Source organism: Camelus bactrianus, chromosome 2, assembly GCF_048773025.1.
Source record: "Camelus bactrianus isolate YW-2024 breed Bactrian camel chromosome 2, ASM4877302v1, whole genome shotgun sequence".
In the NCBI taxonomy this organism is placed as follows: domain Eukaryota; kingdom Metazoa; phylum Chordata; class Mammalia; order Artiodactyla; family Camelidae; genus Camelus; species Camelus bactrianus.
Window position 1 is genome coordinate 121,051,273 of NC_133540.1, and position 19,067 is coordinate 121,070,339.

A 19,067-nucleotide genomic window follows, 5' to 3' on the forward strand; every position below is an offset into this window, starting at 1 on the left:
ATGGACGTGTTTCAGTTGATAAGGTTTTGACAGATGGAGAAATGGGGGAGCTCAGTGAAATAGAGAGACTACTTAAATTTACCCAGCTGGTAAGTGGAAAAGACAGAGATGAAATCCAGGCCTTTTGGCTCTCAGTCTAGCTGTCTTTTTGGTGGACATATCTGATGTGGTTATTTTTGAAGCATGTTACCTTCGCTATCTGCCTGTTGCAGAGACCGCCAAAGAAGGGTCGCCAGTACCCTTAGATTTCATGTTATATAAGGATAAAGAGCAGTAGCTTTTTTTTCCCTCCCATGTGAAAGATCTTCCAATGAATGTTTGTGGTGACAGGGATTGTGTGTCTGTCACTGCTGTCAGGAGGCTTAACCCTCTGTGATCCTGCAGCAGTGACTGCACATTGAGAGCTTTTAGACGGTGTCTTCCTCCCTCAGAGCCAGGACTCCCCGGGGGGAAAGCAGTGGTTGAGCTTTTAGATGACTCCTGGGTGGCAGTTTTGGTTTTTGTTTGCAGTATTATACTTGCTTCTATTTGATGAGTTGCAGAGGTTTTGTTTAAAGGTTTCCTTTACGATACTATTCCTGCTAATCAATTTCTACTTAGTTTTCCTCTCTTGTCAACCTAATTTCCTTTGCATATGAATCAGTAAATCAGTTAACAAATATTTATAAGCATCTATCAAGGGCCACTGTCCATGGATTTCACTGGGGGAAGTATAAATTCTACATTAAATAAAATCAACTCAGCTGTTCTGAAAGTGTGTTCAGAAAGATGTTAGCCAAAAAGAAGTACATAGGCAAATATATTTGTAAAAGTCTGAATTAAATACAGGTAAACTGTATTCTTTCCGGTAGGAGTTTTCAGGGCCTCGAAAATGCTAAATATGAATTGTAATCCTTCCTAGGGGAACATACAGTGCAGTATTTGCCAAATGGGATGGACCACTTGACGCTACTTTATATGAATTAACTTGAAGGATGAACTTTATTTTGAAGACATTTTGGGAAGTGTTCCATAATTTGAGGAGATGTATTTAATACAATAAAACTTTTTTATCAAAATCTCCCTCCATGTGGCTTAAATTCCGTGAACTTTCTTGGAAAAACTTCTTGTGTCTGCAATACTCTGAAATAATCCAGGGGTGTGCAGATTCCTGGGATACATGGCCTTTTCCATGGATAATGTGAGGAAATGGATACTTTTAAGGGAATCAATTTCCAGATCCTCAAGTTTCACGTGTTGCCTCCATCTTCCCCACAAACTGATCAGGGTGAGAATGAGCCTGGTTCTGAAGAATCCCACTTCCTTTCTCAGGATGCCTTCTCTCACCTTACCAAAAAATCCTGGCTCGCAACCATCCAGATCTCTGCCTGGTGCATTGCCATGGAGTGAAAACCTTACTCTACACCCAAACCACGAGATAGGTGCAGTCGTTGGTGGCACTGTCCAAGGGAACGATTTTAATGCCTGTGTGAAAAGTTTCTTTTGCAAGACAGATGTTTTCAATTCAGTAATATTGCAGAAGTATCTAATTGACTAATTGTCTGATAGATCATTAAAAGTAGTTCTGACACGATCGCTGTGTGATCCTTTTAGCAACTACATGGGAAGAGTTGGCGAATTAAATGCCTGAGAAAATCAGACTCCTTCAACTCCCATTCATTTGTTTAGATGAACAATTTTCCCCTGAGCTTAAATCTATGGAAAATGAAAACTAGGAGTGGAATTAGGGCTGAAGCTCATCCTGGTATTTTATTATTTATGGTGATGGTGATGTATGGTACTCATCTTGGATTGTGAACTGCATAAGGGAAAGCCCCAGTCCCAACCATTTAATTGAGATTATTACCAATAATAGTTTATTCATTGTGTTAATAATCATTTATGCTTTAAAAAGTGGAGCCCTGTCATATTTATAATCATAACTCAATACAGAAATAATATTTAATACTTAAAGCCTTCTGGTCACTGCATGGTTAAAAATAATTTACCTTCAATTTATACGCATTTTTGTTGCAGTGAAGTATGGTGCAGTGACTATTAAAGGCTTTCATGCACAAAGTGCCTTTTTTTAGGATAAAATTCTGTGGGGAAATTGGCATGAAAGTAGTTTAAAGGGAATAAAGAATGACAAATTTTAGACTAGAAGAGTGTATTTTATTTATTAAATGAATGGTTATTGTTTTCAACTTTGTGTTTAGATTACTTTGGATAAATTTTACAGAGGCATCTATTAGTTTAATTAAGAAGGGCCATTATTTGTAATTTGCCAGAAATTATACCTTTTGAAATTAGTTATAAACTAGTTTATTTATTCATTTATTTATTTATTGAGATAACATTGGTTTATAACAGTATATATTTCATGTGTACAACGTTATATTTCTGTTTCTATATACACTACAGCATGATCACCACCACAAGTTTAGTTTCCATCCATCACCATATAGTTAACCCCATTTTGCCCTCCCTGCAACCCCTTCCCCTTTGGTAACCACTACTCTGTTCTCTACATGTTTGTTTTTCTTTGGTTTGTTCATTTATTTTGGTTTTTTTGTCTGTTTGTTTTTTATATTTCACATACGAATGAAATCATGGTATTTGTCCTTCTTCGTCTGATTTATTTCACTTAGCATAATACCGTCAGGGTTCCATCATGTTGTTATAAATGGCAAGATTTCATCTTTCTTACGGCTGAGTGGTATTCCGTTGTATAAGGTATACCACACCTTCTTTATCCATTGATGGGCGTCTAGGTTGTTTCCATATCTTGGCCATGTAAATAATGTTGGAATGAACATAGGGGTGCATATATCTTTTTGAATTACTGTTTTCCTATTCTTTGGATAAATACCCAAAAGTGAGATAGCTGGATCATATGGTAGCTCTGTTTTTAGTTTTTGAGAAACCTCCACACTGTTTTCCGCAGGGGCTGCACCGTTTGACATTCCCACCGGCAGTGCACGAGGGTTCTCTTTTCTCCACATCCTTACCAGCACTTGTTATTTCTTGCCTTTTTGATAATAGCAGGCATGAGGTAAAGGTAAAATTTTAGATGTCAAATTACAGATGCACAAGGTTTCCTTTAAGTCTTTTTCATAGAAAAAGGAGCAAAAAATGTTTAAAGACCACTGATTAAAGAATGTTTAAGCCACAATCCATGATTACTATTCTTCCATTATAATCCCCTTATTTTACTATGTGTTTGCAATTTACTCTGTGAAATTTCACTGTTTGGGGACTGTTTTGAGTTGTGATCCGGGTTCTTCAGTATATAAAAAGCTCTCACCTTTGGGTACTCCCAGCCATAACCACTTTTTTAGGATATTCTTCCTTAAACCAGTATTAACATGTGCTTTCCAGGGCAAAATGTTGATCTCTTTCATCCAGTATATGGTAGACATACGTTGCCTTCACTATCATCCCTTGTCTCTGAAAAAGATGTGAAATGGGAAGAGGTAGCTTATGCAAATGTCGTCAGGTTTTTAGAGAATTGAGAGTGAAGTAGGATGTGGCATCAAAGAGAGAACACCAGTGTTTGGAGACTAAGACTCGAGGTGTGTGCAACCTTGGATAAGTTATGCTACTTCCCACAGCATTAACGTTAATGAATTTATCAGTAAGGTCCCTTTCAGCAGCAAGATTTTTTATCTTTTACATTAATTTTTTTTTTATTTTGGTAAGAATACTTAGTAACTGAGACTTACCTTCTTAACAAACTTTAAAGTTTTTATTTTTAAACTTCTCATTTGTGAATAATTTCAGACTTAGAAAAAGTTGCAAAATTAATGTAATGAATTTTCATACACTTTTCATTTAGCTTCCCCAAATGTTAACATCTTATATAACATACTATATTTATAAAAATCAGGAAATTAGATGAGATTATAGTATTAATGTTAAGAGACATTATTCAAATTTTACCAATTGTCCCATTAATGTCCTTTTTTCCCCCAGTCCAGGAGCCAGTCGAGTCTCTTGTTGCATGGAGTTGTCATGTCTCCTTAATCTGGAACAGTTCCTAAATCTTTTAAAAATCTGAACAGTTCCTAAGTCTTTTTTTCTCTTTCATTGCCTTGACTCATTGGAAGAGTGCTGACAAAAATTCTTTCCTTGACCAAACTTCAGTCAGGCTCCCGAGCCTTCTCCCAGGCCCATCTGTGGACCTCCTTATAAAATACAGTTTTAGCCAGAACCCTGCTAAGTTGCTTTAGCAAGAACCTCCCACCTTCTGTATCTGATCAGGTCCCTCATCCCTCACCATTCTGCAGGTCATGTCTGATCACCCTGGTTTGTCTTCAGCAAGAATCCTGTTGGGTCAGTTTCTTTCTAGCAGTTTTGCGTCCACTGACCCCTACCCTGCTCCTTGTTATAAATTCCCACTTGCCCATGAGGTATTGAGAATTGAACCCAATCTTTCTCTACCTCCCTGCAATATCCCACTGCAGTGGAATATACCTATGATTATGGTTCTGAATAAACTCTGACTTACCATCTTTAAAAGTGGCATGAACATTTTTTTTTAACAATACACATTAGTTATTTTGTAGCATAAGTTCGCTGATCTTCATGATCAAATTCAGGTTATGCATTTTTGGACAGAATGTCATAGAAGACGTTGTGTCCTTCTTAGGAAGCATCTGGTATCAATTTGTCTTAGTACCTGAGAGGTTAACGTTGATCACTTGGTTAAGGTACTCTTTGCCAGGTTTCTCCAATGAAAAGATGAATTATTTTGAGTTCTTTATTGAAATAATTTTCCTTTATAAATAAAAGTCCTTCATGTAAACTTCCAACATCCCCCCCCCCTTTTTTTTAACCATCAAAATGTACAGAATCTGAACTTAGGGTAGCTGGTATTCATCTCTGACTTAACATTTCTTTACAAAGAATTGTAAAGTGGAACTTTATTTAGACTTTTCTTGGTGAATCTCTGCCAAACTACAGGCATAAAATTACAGCATGACATTTTGAAGAACTTACTTGGAAAAAATATATAATTCTATATTAAAATAGCTGATCTTCTTCTATTTCCCAATTCAGTATTCTTTAAAAAGTGATTGTTGAATCAGAACTCCTAGGATTAAGTCCCTGCTCTGGCTTTTCTTAGTTTCATGAACTTTCTAAATTTTTGTATTTCGGTTTCCTCTTTTATAAAATAAAAATACTTGACTACATGAGTTAACCTTACAAAGCTCTTACGATGTTCAAAAAAAAAAAAAAGATAACTGTGTAAGTGGCGTGTGCCCTTTTTGGTGTCTGTCTGTCAGCAGCAGGTAAGTTGGGCAAGTACTGCTCAAACGCCCTGTGCATTCTGGGCACCAGAACCTCCCTAGTTTGGGTCATAGATTTAATTTAAATGATATTGGAAGTAAATTTTTAGAATGACCAGAAATGGTTTAGTCAACAGTATTGTAGATTGTCTTTCATGCATCCCCCCCAACAGACTATACTAAATGAAGACATAATCAGCACATTATGCTGACGTTGAAAACAAACTACTCTTCATTAGATATCAGTGGCCAGAAGAAATACCTCTACCCTCTTTAATGTCCTAGGTTGTCATATCAGCTGACAGTGGACTTACTTCCTTATGGCAATTGGTCTGACTGTAGCAGCCCAATGTTTGACCCCTTTAAGGGTCAGCAACTGAAAGTCTACAACTCTAAAAATTGTTTTCCTATTTTTTACTGAACAACTCTTGTAAATATACCAACTCCAGTAGCTGTGGCTCTCCATTTTAAAAAGTGGTTATCAAACTCTCCTCGAGCTGCCCAGGAATCCCCTCCCCCCATCTCCACTGCTATCATGTGCTGCATTTTACTTAGGTGATTGACTTTTATAGATAAACAAATAAGATGTTATCTTAAATGTGCCTTCCCCCATTCCCTCCAAGTTATTTCCTCGTTAGTTATCTCCTGTACTGTTCCTTCATTTATTCATCATTCAACAAGTACTTCTGGAGCTCTTCATATGAGCCAGGCACTGTTTGAGGAGGTAGACACCTCAAGATCTCATGGAACTTAAAGTCAAGTCAACAGATGAAGATAAAACTCTCTCTTGGCTTTTTATGACTTCGCTCTTAAACCATTTCATGCCCATTTCCATGTGCGTTATACAATAAGTGTTGCAAACTATAATGCGTTATAAAAATGGATTATAATTACTGTTGTTGCCTTCACTGTATGGTTACTGTTGAAAAGACACTTGACCCAGGTGATACACAATCAGGTAGTTAGCAACTAGAAGCACTAGTGTACCTTCTGAGTGGCTGTTCTGTATCTCCCACCCCTGCTTACACACTCTGATTCTTGTCTTTAGTCTTTCAGACGCGCTTCCATGCCCATCCCATTTCCCTATTAGGAGACATTTAACAAAGCCTCAGCAGCCGAATGTTGCTATTCAGAAAACATACAGATCATGTTACCTTACAGTTTCACATTGGCTCCTAGAGACGGATGGATCCCATCTGGGCTCGCTCACTTGGTGTTTTTTCGAAGGACCACTTGCTTCATGGGTAGTAGAACACCTTAGATTCTGATTAAGTGAATGATTTTGTGTGTGTGTATGTGTGTGTGTGTGTGTGATAACCTCTGTCCCTATCATAGTGTCTATAGTGTCTAGAATTTTTCATTCTGTTTAAATAGCTGACAATACATAGATGTAGTCTGAGACTTACTCTATGTCCCTGTCTCTCAGGTGCTCAAGAAAGCCAAGGTTACCTTGGGAACGTGACTCTTGAGCAATTACTTAACACATTTGTCTTCTGAAATTGGTTTTCAAAACCACATTATTTTAAGTGGGAAAAAAAAGATTGAAAAAATAAAGATTGAAGCAGTCATTTACTTTTTTGGTAGAAAAGTACTAATTCCATGTTTTACCGTTTCTGTTTTATGGCCAGTAAAGGCCTCAGTTGAGTAGCACAGGACTGAGATGAGATTCACTTACGAGAACCCAGAACAATCAGTTGATGGTCATTGGATCTAGACCTGTGCTGAACTGTTTATACCTCCCTTTGGGGTTTTGCTTTTGGACTTTTTGCTATCACGTTGTTTATATCACCTAAAATGTTAATAAGATGGCCTCTAGTTGGCAAAAAAAAAAAAAAAACCCATTGTTGCTATTTTTATATCTGGAATCAAAATCCAGTACACTTAAGTGGGCATGAGTTTTTTTTTAAGCACGTTGATTTTGTGTGTGTGTCTGTGCAGAATGGGGCGGTTGCCATGGCATCTCTGTGCATGATTTCTGTGAAGGTAGTGCTGATTGAATCTATAAAAAGATGAGCACAGAAAAATATGTTTATAGAAGCCATTTTCTGATGAAATTGTTAAAGTGATGCCAATCCGTGTATGTGTTGTGTTTTGTTTCGGTCCACATTCCATTATTACATGTTTCTTAAAATGGTACATTTTTAGATTACTGGGTGGTTGGTTGAATCTTTTACTGATGACTTATTAAATCATGATGGTCACGGGTGTGAGCTGAGACTGGAAGGGAGTTATTTACACAGTTCAGTTTACATGTATTCTTAGCTTTTATGCACATGCTATGTCTCTGAAAAGGTGGGTTTCATCGAATTTTTAGAAATTAAATGAGACATCTGGCTATCTAAAACAAATCTATTATAATTTCATACATGAAGGTGTTTTTTGTTTTTGGTTTTTTTTTTTTTGCAGGGTAAAGCTAATAATCACTTTGCCTGTCCCCCATCATGAGTCTGAATGACAGGCTGAATTACTTTAAGTTTAGTTTTTTGAAAGTCAGAGATTCGACAGAAATCTGTTACTACCTATGGGACCTTCGGAACATCATTCCTTCACTCTGAACCTCAATTTCTTCTGCTCTAAAACTGAGGGGGTTGGCTAGGAAAAGTCTAGATTCCCTTCAGCTGTGAAATATGATTGTGCATGCATGCATACATGTGCATATGTATGTGCACAAACATATATTGTTACACATCAGATTTGCTTAAAGGGAGGGACCTTTTTTGAAAAGAGCTGGTAGTTCACATTATGTCTATTTCAGCGTAACACAGTTTGTTGAAATTAAGAGAATGGTATTTGGTTTCCATCTCTATTCACAGATTTGTTACGAATTTTAGGGTAAGACACAGTAGAAAGAAAGTTGACATTGAAGTCAGGCAAAATGGATCTGAAACTGAGCTCTGCTACTGATGACTGGAGTATGTGGGACAGACTTGATTTTGAATTTAGATAAAATTTCAGTGCCACGTTAGAAATGATGGCGTATGCTACACACGTTTTCTCTCAGATGAATTGTATAGACTAGAAAATTTGAGAAAGATTTTCAGAAAACAGGATGGATTCACGATGGGGGGTATTCTCAGATACTTGGAACATATATTGAGACTTAGTAATTTATGAATCAAACGTTTTAGCTCCACTAGAAGGGAAACAGTTTTGATCACACAGAAGTGAGCAGGTCAGAAGTTCATCGGAGCATTTACATGTATGTTGAAATAATGCTTGTTGTCTTAAGATTGGGTTCCTGAGAAGCAGACTTGATGAAGGAGGACTGTGCAGGGAAATTTTACTTGGGTGTGCCCTGGAGTGATATACCTGTAAGAAGCAGGAATTGAAGAAGACAGGATGGGACAGAGAGGATCTGACCTGCTCTGTGGATGCAGCTGAGTTCTTAGCTGGTCCTGCAGGTTCTGGAGCTGGGTTGGCCCTTTAGATTTGTCTCAAGTTGAGAAAAAAGGGTTGAGTTTTTATAGTGTGTCATCAACCTGTCATTGACTACGGGTCAGCCTCTGGGAGGCAGTTCCCTGGAGCTGAGAGCAATAACCCAATGAGGAGTGCAGCTGTGAGCCTGCAGCCACCAGTTTTTTCAGCAGCTGGGGATGAGTGCATTGGCCCTGAGGGGGTTCCAGGAGGAGCAAACAGTATCCATTAGGCTTAAGCATGTCCATACTAAGCAAAACTGTATTTTATTAAATGCTTCTTAGAAATGAGTTTTCTTATTAAAGTAAGTTGGGCAAAAGCATGTTCTCCTAGAGAACCATATACCATGTTATCATATTAAAAGTTCTGTTAAGACCTATCCCCCCAAAAATTCGTACAACTGTTCCTCATCTTATTTCACCACCAAATAAAAATTTGCAGAATTAGACTCTATAAAACATTCTTTGAAAAATGTGAATTTATAAATAAATTACTACGGTGCTGGCTTTTTAATAGCGTCAATACTTAGAAAATATTTTGTCATTTAAGTATTAAATATTACACACACGGGCATGCACATGTGTATTTAACATTCTGTCTCTTTGTATCATTCTACCATTTCGTTTCATGAGTTGGATGACTTGGGCTAGTGGAAAAACGACCACCAATCTAAATAAAGTTCAGATTAGCTTTATTCTGTAAGACCTACTCTATCCATTCATACATTCTTTTGTTTACTTTACTATCCATTTATTCAAACAACATTTACGGTGTGTCTGAAAGGCTTCTCTGGAAGCTAGAATATAAACTTCAAGAAAGCAAGATGTTCTTCTAAACGCTAACCACTTGCACTCTCAGTGTCAAGCACAGTGTTTGGCACCACACCAATACTTGTGCAAGGAGTGAAGGCCGAGTGAAAGTAGTTGGCACCGTGCTGGGTACTGGAACACGAAGAGAACACAGATCGTGGTTCCTGCACCGCGGAGGCTCATGTCTCGTGGGAACCTTTGTAACAGTGAAAGATTCAGGATGGAACTTACTATGTAAGTGATTTACAAAAGATTATGTGTGGTAATTCAGAAGAGCTCACACAGATAAAATATGTAGTAGGCAATTCCCTTCTCATGCATAGATAATACTCGAGGCCTTAGAATGATAATCCTTGGATGCTGCTGCTTTGAAACCCTGTGTTAGGGCTGCTAGGAAAGGGCATTGTAGGATGGGAGGGGACGTGGGGTGGGTGGTAGAAATTGGCAGTAGGGATGGGAAAGTGACAAAGTCATATGTCTAATGCTGACCTACAGTCTTTCTAATTCTTTGAGCAAGTAGTTAAATGTGCTGAGAGAACTTAGGGAGAGTGAATTATAAGATTTGGAACTGAGCCTAAACCATAAGATGATAATGGAATTCTTACTATATTTTTCCAACCCTCTGGATAGGTCTAGGGCCAAGCCATGCCAGCACGTCCCCCGGCACAGTGTCTTCCCAAACTGTTGATCTCATCTTCTCTTCGGCTCTTCTTAGAGAGAGATCTCCCTGCCCAGTTCTGGTAAACTCCTCAAAGCCAACAGGATCTTGGCTTTGGGTTGTCAGCAGCCGACACATTCAAAAACAGAGGACTTAAAGGAATGAACACCTGTAGTATGGTCAACCAGGAAATACTCAAAGGTAAACATGAGATGATTGTTTGGCAATAGATCTTTGTATATGAAGAAGTGAAATGAAATAATGGTGATGCTGTTTGGTCTAATCCAGTGCTGTTCACGTGCTCTTAGGTGGAAATTTATGCGCTAGGTTAGAATCTATGTTGGAGGTCTCTTTTGCTCTTTCTGCTTTTTACTAGATCAGGCTGTCTTCTTCAGGCTATTTGATGATATCTGTCTGTCTCTGATTCATAGGAATATTCATGAATATTGAATAAGTAAATTTGAAAATGGGAAGTAAAATATCAGTTCTGTGTCTTTCAGCTTAATTTTTTGCTTTTTATACTGCCTCAGTATATTGAAAAAAATTTTTTCTGACTTGTAAAATTTCTGATTTTTTGTCCTCTTTATTTTTTACTTGTTTGTACTTTTTTCAGTAATAAAGCTACATCTACTCCATTATGATGGCTTCTTTCTCTAAAACAGACTTGAAATTGAGCCTCACAGAATTGAAATTGGACAACACAGTTGACTACTTCTTGACTCCAACTCTCAAACCTCCTGATAGAACTTTTGAATCAGTAAAGATTACTCTGAAGCTCAACATTTCCACACATTTGAATGCACGTAAAAATTCAGTTTCAGGATGAAGTAGTTAAGCATTCTTCATAATAGAAATGAATGATAAATAGAATATAGAATGGAAGTCAAAGAAATCGTGTTGCCTAGTACAAATAAAAATATTTGGCTAACCCAGCTGTGTTCAACACAACATCACTTAAGACTTGGGATGAGAATTTACTGAAGCTTTTCCCTGTGTGCTTTCTTAGTTCCGTTAGTTAGTGAATAGCTAAATCTGAAAAGCTGACACCCTAATTTTCCCTCTGGCTGTCCCTGTAATCTTCTGTCTTTAAACAAGCTCCAACTTAAAAAATAATTCAGCAAAACAGGACTTCTGCAGCCATTTAAAATAAATCTAGACACCCAATTTTTCTTCTCCATGTTGGATATCATTTTGCTCCAGTAAATCTCTGGAAATGACAGTTGTCAGCAGGCATCCATCCTACACTGGCCCTCGTTCATCTCCCACTGCAAACGGAGTTCCAAGTTCCTGTCTGCCCTCTTCCTCCAATCCTGTTCCCTCCATATATCTTTTCCTGGGTCATAACAGAAGGAAAAATGAACAAAGATGATTTAATATCTTCTTTCTCTCTTCTACTTATGACTTAAGAACTAAGTACCCTCTGATCAGAGAAACATTGCTCACCTGACAAAGTGGAATTTCTAAACACTTTTCTCAGAGTGTCTAACTCGATCATATTACCTCCTTTCCTAGTCAATAATTAATTAAAACTGTGAGGCTGATTGTTGAAATGGTAGATGCCCTGCCCTTTTAGAACATCTTGAAAACTGATGATCAGCTACCTTTTCCTGAAACAAACATAATAATTCACAATGTACTTTTAACTGACAGAACAATTCATTAACGATAGTGGGAGATTTTTTATTTTTTTACAGACCCATAATCATGTATCTTTAAATACATTTGTAAGGGAATGGAGTGGGGAGGGTAGAGTGAAACTCTTATCTATCATTTAAACATATCTCAAGTTTTGTCTAATCATGTGATATTGAATAAACACAACACGGTGAATAAAAGACTGAAAACAGTTCTGCTCAGTCTGAAGGTGGTCCACAGGGCAGAGCCAGAGCTTTGGTGCTGCCACCGACTTTCCTTTTCCTGTGAGGCAACCAGTACAGATCAAAAGCGTGGACTTTGAGACCCATTGGCCTTGGTTCAGGTACTGGCTCTGCTGCTTTTTAGCTGTGTGACCTTGGGCAAATTACTTAGTCTCTCTGTGCCTCTTATGAACAGTGGGGATACTCAAAGCACCCACCTCACAGAGTTGTGAGCTCTACATGTGCTAATACACACAGTGCACTGTAAACCATGCTCGGCATGTGCTAAATCCTCTGTACGTGCCCCTCTAACTACCCTCAGGCTTGATTTTAAAATGTAGCAACACTCTATTAGGCGATGGAAACCTGTAATTAAAATCTAGTAAGTCAGGTTTAAACTTTACCCAATATTAATTGTTTTCCTTCTGTTAATACTGACATTTCGTAGCTTGATTTTCTTCCTTGCAATTTAGGACAGAAGTACCTCCTGCTCTGCAGTGCCAGGCAAGGAGAAGTAACTTCCCCCAGTGCCCCCATTTCCTCCTGTCTGTACTTAAGATGAGACTTAGTTTAAGCTGATGCCTCTCAAGGGAGTCTCGGGCTGCAGCTGAGACTCAGTTGCTATTTACAGGATGACCTAGGTTGGTTCTTAGTCCACGTGGATTTGAAGAGCCTGGGAAGTCTAGATCTGCTTTCATAAAAGAGAAACAGTGGGTGCCGGCTCAGAGTCACTGTAAGGATGCTTTCCCATTCCCTTTCTCTCACTGTATTCCTTCAGTGCTCAATCGATCGCTAAAGCTAGGTCACATGGTTTATATTTGGAGGTTTTGCATAAGATTTTCAAACGAATCAGGTGCTGAAAGTCAGCACTGAAAATGTCTTGCCCATGACGTAGATTTAGACAAGCCCAATATAAGTAGACTGTTTCTGAGCTCTTAAAGGTGATGAGGGTGGTGATAATGATGAAGACAATGATGACGGGGATGACAGTAGTAATACCAGTAGGTACCATGGATTGGCTAGACAGCAGACGAGGTGTTTAAACACGTTGAATGATTTAGTCCTCACAACGACCCTATATGGCATTATCCCAATTTTATAAACAAAGAAAAATTAAAGAGGCTAGTGGCTTTCACCAGGTGATACAACCAGTGGATGTTCACCAGCCTCCATTGCGCAGGCTTCTCGGCCAAACAGCGTCACTTTGTCACCCATCTACTAGCCCCTTACGAATTTCTGCTTAGAAATGCCTTCATCTCTCTCAAAATTGAGATACCTCGTCGTCTCCTTTATGTGTCTTTCTTTACTGCTTGCTAGTAAATTCATGTCTCTATAAATTGCCTCTGTTGACTCCCAGGTATTAGGTTATTTGATCCTGCTATTCTAATTTATGCCCTTTCAGGATGCAGCCACAGAAGAAAAAAGACCTTGCGAAGCTCATGCATTTCCAGATGAGTTTATAAATAGAAGCAGCATCATCCAGTCTCTGGAAATAGAGAGACACCAGGAGGGAGGCCGTTTTCAGGCATCTCTTGCCTTGACCAGGTCACTTCTTATTGTCGTCTTCATTGACGAGTGAAGGTAATTGATTCCCTCTGTCTGTTGAAGGTTTACTGGGTGCTGTTTGCTACCCAAAGAAGCAGCAGAGTTCTGTTAGCCTCTGCCCATTCATCTCCTTTTAGTAGCAAGATAAAGCCACACAAGCAGTTTGGAAAAAGACAGTGGAATGAATTTAGCCCAGTTTTATTTGGTTCAACAAACATAAGCAAATGATTATCAGGCTTTAAGTGTGAAATACTATAGAGCACATTTATAGCTTTGGGTCATATTTAACTCAACAGCAGTGATAATAGGAACTCAGTGCAGTCTTACACTGAGTCATGCAATAAGGGGCGTAACTTTATATGTAAGATGTGCACTTAAAAACCAGCAATCATTAAGTCCCAACTACTTTTTTAAAAAGTCAAAACAAGACATTTACTAATAACATTTCCTGGCTTCTCATCCATCTGCAACTTGTGTAGTGCATATTCTTGTACCCTCTTCCACTCTGGACTTATTCGTTGGGGATTCGTGTGAGACAGATAACCGAATTTTCAGAGTCTTCGGACTGTTAGGCACTTGACCTCAGACATTATAATTAATGGGACCATGGCAGCAGAGAAAACAAGAGCTTTAGTGATAAATGGACATGGGTTGGAATCCTAGTCCATGTCTTACTATTTCCTCATCTCTGAAAAATAGACATAAGAACATAAGAATCCCAACCTTTTGTGGTTATTGTAAGGCTTGAGTGAGACGGGATGTGTAATAGCTTAGACTGGTGTCTATATATATATATATGTCTATATATATATATAGACACACACACACACATATATATTGCACCGGGTTTGTGTATATATGTGTGTTTGAGTGTGTGTATGTGTGTGTGTGTGTGTGTGTGTATATATATATATATAGCGCTCAATGAAGGTGTCATCTTTCATTTACCCATCACTGCCCATCTGTCTTCTAAACAAGACCTGAATGTCATAGTCATATGAGAATATAGGTTCCAAAGTTGGAGTCCAGACTTCAAGTTCCTTGTCCACTGCTTACTAACTTTTTCAATCTACAGCAAATGTTTATATCTTTTGAATCTCCAATTTTTTATCTGTAAACTACAATCATAATGGCACCTGTCCTCTAGGGTTGTTTTACATGAGGTAATGCATATAAAATGTCTAACACATACACACTTAATATATGTTTGATATTAACATTATTAATGCACAAGATGTCATTCAAAATGGTCCAGTCTTATAATAATAAGTAATGGCCTCTCATGTGACAAGTACAGTTCTAAGAACTTGACTTTGCATTAAACCATACAGTTCCTGTAGTAACTTGATGAGGTAGGTATTGTTATTTATAAACGTGCCCATTTTCAAGTTGAAAAAAAAATGAGGCCCAAAGAGAATAATTTTCCCAAAGGCTCATAACTAGGAAGTGATAGAACTGGGATTTGAATTCTGGGTGTTAAGTTTCAGGGTCTATATTCTCAGTCATTTGCTCTATCTTATCTGCCTCACATGTTATTTAAAAACAGCTCAGTGAGATAAAAGAAGATGTGGTGTATATATTCACAACAGAACACTACTCAGCCATGAAAAAGAATAAAATAATACCATCTGCAGCAATGTGGACAGACCTGGAGATCATCATTCTAAGTGAAGTAAGCCAGAAAGAAAAAGAAAAATGCCATATATTGCTTGTATACTGAAACTAAAAATGAACTTATCTACAAAACAGAAACAGACTCACAGACTTAGAGAATAAGCTTATGATTACTGGGGGGTAAAGGGATAAATTGGAAATTCAAAAATTGATCCTCTTGGATAGTGATGGAAATGTTAGCTATCTTGATTGTGGTAGTGGTTTTGTAGGTATATACATCTATCAAAATGCATCAAATTGTACATTTGAAATATGTGTAGTTTACCATACAGGAACCATACTAAAATAAAGGTGTTAAAAAAAAAAGGTATTAAAAATGCTTCGGACATGAGGAAAAAAAAACCCGGGTCAGTGAGGTAGGTAGGCAGGCAATGTACCATTGTTTCTGATTTTGTAAAGAAGAAACCCAGGGTCCAAAGGGTCAGACTTGGTGAAGTTGCTTCTCTCAATCCATGAAACAAAGAGTCCAGCCTTCCTTCACAGTTTGCAAAAACCTCTAAGGATTCCTTACCACCTATTTTCTGTGCATTTGGGGAAGAATGGGAAAGAAATTGCCTTGAAGTCTCATGTCTTATTTTAAAAATTCAGCTAGTTTAACATTTTACTCCACAATGTAACTGTTGGTTTGAATATAAAAATTATATTTACAGTTTCTTCATGCTTGAATGTAATGAATACTCCGGGAAGATGTGTCATGTTTTTCCTATGGATTTTGTGTCTACCAGTTCAAGAACTTGGCCTTAAATATAATGAGAGCAATGCTAAATCATAAAACTTCTTGGGCGTCAGTAAGACCCTATATAACTTAATATCAGCATTTTGGACCTCTTTTTTTCTTAATGCTGTAAAGATGTCACCTAATGGTTTACATGAGAGAAGAGCCAAGATAAGCACATTCTCCTGGCAGCCGTCCTGGTGAACAAACAGCTCTTGCACTGGACTCTTGAACCCATACACTGATCGCTGAGAAAAACAATTATTAGCACAATTGGAGTCATTGCTCAAGGCCTCGCTTACGGTGACTTAAAGTAGCCCCAGACTGGTGAGCACATCCTGCCATCATGCTGGACACTGCTTCTTTTCCCCTGGACACTCTAGTGGTGCCAGATAATTGTGGTTCTTCGAGTGCTGTACACTTCTTCCCGCCTCCCACCTTTGCACACGCTGTCCCCTTGCCTTGGAATATCTTTGCCACCTTCAGGATCCAGCGTACATTAATATAGACTCTTTAACCTCCAAATGTTGAATACATTCAAGTGATTCCTAACGGAGATGAGAATGATGGTGGTGATTGAATAAGTCACTATGACAAATGTTTATTGACTGTTGAGTGTCAAATATTATACAGGGGATGTTATCCACATTATAGAACCAGAACCTATAAGCTTTAAATTCAAATTAATAACTATTCAGTATATCTTGTAAACCAGTGACTTCATTAGGTGTTGGGAATACAAACACGAGCAAGATGTTTTCTCTGACTTGGAAAACCTCACAGCTTGTCGGGGGAGCCAAACATACAAACAAAAAACCCACGTTAAAATGTGTTGAGTGATGATATCAGGTAAGGGCATGACAAGTCCTCGATGGGGCAGAGTGGAGGAAGGGTCTAAGAAAACTGTATCATAGATGGATATAAGGACTGGGCCACCGAGGAAGAAGGATGGGTTTGCCACGCAAAAATGTCGAGGAGGACATCCCAGAGGGGGAAAAACAGCCCGGGTATCTTGCAGTTCAGGGCAGGGCCAAGGAAGGGATTTTGTATCAGGAACTAGATTAAGGGGGAAAGAGCACAAGTTAGGACTTTCGGTTTGGGGATTATGCGTCCGTATCTGTGATCAACAGGCAGTGCTGCTGCATCTGCAAGATTAGACACTGGACCACAGTGAGTGGAGCTCAGCTGCTGTGAATATTCACATCTGTCAGGCTTACTCGTCCGCTGTGCAAGAGGCAAATTCTGCTCCCCTTACGATTCCAAGTCTTGCATTTCTGGCTGTTAGTGGCAGAACCTCCACTGTATTTATAACCATAGCTACAGAGGATATAATTGTGACAGAGGATGTAATATATTGTTTTTAGCTTTCCATCCTATCCAGTACAGGGTGAGAAGGACATAAAAGGAGGTGGAAATGGATGCTAAGACTCAATACATACTATGTCACTCACAGAATATACAAAATCTCTCTACACAGAGGAAGTGTCTTCCGTGCATCAGGCACAAAAGACTGGGGATATTAAGATGAATGACATGTGGGCCCTGCCTTCAGGCTGTTCCCTTTGTCAACATAAGAAAAGATGGTTTGAAAGAACATTGTGCTAAGTTAGGGTAGAAAAGTAAAAGCTTTCTTTACAGAGAATAATTCAAACAAAGAAACTGGGGTGGGGGTCATTTGGAGAATTTACCATTCTGTCACCACAGCACCAACAAAAACCTTTCTTCATCTCTTAGCATCAGAGATCCAAACACATCTCTAGTCCGTAAAGCTCTAGGTCTTTAAAAGCAAAAGTATTCGAAAGTGTAATCAATAAGAACTTAGTACATTTTGAACTGAATTTGAACTGAACTCATCAGCTACTTACAGAGAAATGCTGTTTCGTGCCAGGAAGCCTGTTTGGCAGATAGTAACATTGCAAGTAGTGAGAAAACATAAGTCACCTTGAGAGCTGATTGAATATAATCCATGATTAATGGCAAATTTGTGGTCCCTTTAATGACCATAGCTAAATCAAATCAAATTGAACCATAAATTTGTATGCTCTCTGAAATTGGGTCATGGAAAAGTAAGCTTTATGAAGAAGAAAAATCAATTTTGTAATATTACTGTGATCAGATTCATAACTCACAGTTTGGCATTTTTTATTTGAGGAGTTTTGACTACCCTTTTTACATATTCACATGTATTTAATTAAGATGGCAAAGTTGTGTATAGATGTAATCCCAAAGGGCTTTCGTCAACAGCCATACATTTTCTTTTGGTTGATTTTATTTCAGCCACATGCACTAAAATCAGCATGGGTTCAATCATTTAAGAGTAGAGATGCTTTAATTATCATTTTAATGAAAGAAATGAGGAAATGGACTAGCTTAGTTCTCAGTACTGAGGCCTAGTTGAAATTGGTTGAATGGTTTCAGGTCTTCTAGAAGTTTGATGGCGTCTCATGTTTCCATCAGGATTAAACTGAACAAAATGGTAATCACGTTTTGAAAAGTATGCAATTGACATATTGACCCGAGGCCTTATTATCTGCATGGGTAGTGTCTCTGAGGCTGTGGCGTCAATTTCTAGCTGAAATTTAGGAATAGACAAAAATGACCCTTTATAGCCATTTCAGAAAAGAAAAAAAAAGTGGGGACGGTAGATGTGGGGAGAGAGAAGTTTGCAGCCATTGCACCCCTCTGCTGCATGGTTTGATTTCCCCCAAGAGCAGTTGGAATATGCCTGTTCTCACAACTCCCACCTATACCCTAAAATGCTTTCTAGTGACTCCCATGGGCACAGGCAGCAGAGAAAAAGGCCAGATGATCTATCAGTTCTCTTCTAGATTCAGAGGCTGAGTGGAGTCAGCAAAAGAACTGGGGCTTTGAGAGCAGACTGGAAACAAGGAGGTGGGAGCCTGGGTGGGTGAGGGCAGCACACCCAAGTTGTAGACATTCTTCACCTGTCATTGTGGTGAATGGTAGAGAGAAAAACTTACTCCTCTTCAGCCAAACATGATACCAGTTACTCACATTTGACTGAAATCTTAAATAAGTTTGTGGTTAACTTAGGACCACTGTAACTGAAGCTGGTTCAGTAGAGAGAGGAGCACTGGATTGTAACATATCTTTGAAGCAGCAAGG